Below are 1,623 nucleotides of genomic sequence, written 5' to 3' on the forward strand. Positions count from 1 at the left end.
CCACGATCTCTGCTGGGCTGCGCCCCTCACCCCTGCACAGGCCTGCATGATCTCCACCAGGACCGAGCCACTAAAGCCTGCCAAGCCAAAAATCCACAGACACGCAGGATCTCCACTCTGCCAGCCTACGCCCTTCAGGTACACCAGGCCCACGCTCCAAAGGCCCACGAGTTTGCCTCAACTAAAGGCCTCCACCCGTAGTCCCATGGGACCCCACCAATCTGCCACCTGCCAACAGGAGAGCTCCAAACCTGCCTAAGAGACACACATAGACAGGTCTGGATGCTAAAGGAGTAACATCAGAAAAACTAAGACTGCAATTCTATTGTTCAAGAACTGGTGATTTTTTCCCCCTTCTTTAAGGGATCTACTGCCTGGTTTGCTGTTTGATCACCCACCATCTCTCCCATTTTTTGTTTCTTTTTTTTTTTTTTCTCTTTTCCTCTCTTTGCTCTTCCTTTTATCTTTCCATCTCTTTCTCCTTTTTATCCTTCTCTCTTGGTTTTGTTAGTATTAATATTGCAACCCAGCTAATACTAAATTACACATAGTCCAGGGATAGAAATGTTACCTAGTGGAAATATGGGAAGAAGAAAAAAGGAGGGAGTGCTTGCTTTAGCAGAACATATACTAAAATTGGAATGATACAGAGAAGATTAGCATGGCCCCTGCATAAGAATGACATGCAAATTCGTGAAGTGTTCCATATTAAAAAAAAAAAGAAGAAGAAAAAGGGAGGGAAACCATTCTCCCCCCAACAATAAAGTAGTATAAGATTTAGAGTGAAATGAAGAAAATGGATACCCAGATACAGACACCAACAAAACAAAGATAAACTATACCAAGGAACCCAACAAAGCCCACAAGAACAACCTGAAAAAAGAAATCCAACAAGTAATTAATGAGAATTTTATAGACATTTTACTTGACATGGTCAACCAAAACATACAGGAAGCACTCTATAAATTCCAAGACAACAAAAATAAAAATTATAAGACAAGCCAGAAAGAAAGAAATGAAATCATAGAAGCCCTAAATAAACACCAAACTGAAACTGAGACCACCATAAATAGAGATAAACGAATTAAGGGCAAAAATTGACAATATTAAAGAGGAAGTAACCTATGATATGGAAAACCTCAGAAAAAAGAATGAAACAGAAATACAAAACAAAATGGATAGGCCATTCCAGCAGAATAGAACAAATAGAAGACAGAATCTCAGAAATTGAAGATGAAATGGCAATTAAAGGAAAAACTAAAGAACTATTAGTTAAACAACTCAAGACCTGTGAAAAGAAAATGCAAGAACTCACCGACTCCATCAAAAGACCAAACCTGAGAATCATGGGCATTGAACAAGGAGAAGAGGAGCAAGAAAAAGGAATGTGTAATATATTCAACAAAATAATACAGAAAATTTCCCAAATCTAGAGAAAACTATGCCCATTCAGGTACAGGAAGCCTCCAGAACACCAAACAGACTTGACCAAAATAGAACTACCCCACGACATTTTTATCATTAAAACAACAAGTACAGAGACTAGAGAAAGAATATTGAAGACTGTAAGAATGAAAAAACAAATAGCATACAAAGATAAACCCATCAAAATCACAGCAGACT

The 1,623-nt window shown here is 38.6% G+C and overlaps 1 non-coding gene across 1 annotated transcript; it reads left to right on the forward strand.

Annotated features, from left to right (window-relative positions):
• Nucleotides 1-606: 606 nt before the first annotated feature.
• LOC141421990 (U6 spliceosomal RNA) lies at nt 607-713 on the forward strand. Its single transcript, XR_012446659.1, has one exon. It is a non-coding gene; the product is annotated as a U6 spliceosomal RNA (small nuclear RNA).
• The last annotated feature ends 910 nt before the right edge of the window (nt 714-1,623 follow it).

Source organism: Castor canadensis, chromosome 3 (assembly GCF_047511655.1).
Source record: "Castor canadensis chromosome 3, mCasCan1.hap1v2, whole genome shotgun sequence".
Lineage (NCBI taxonomy): Eukaryota > Metazoa > Chordata > Mammalia > Rodentia > Castoridae > Castor > Castor canadensis.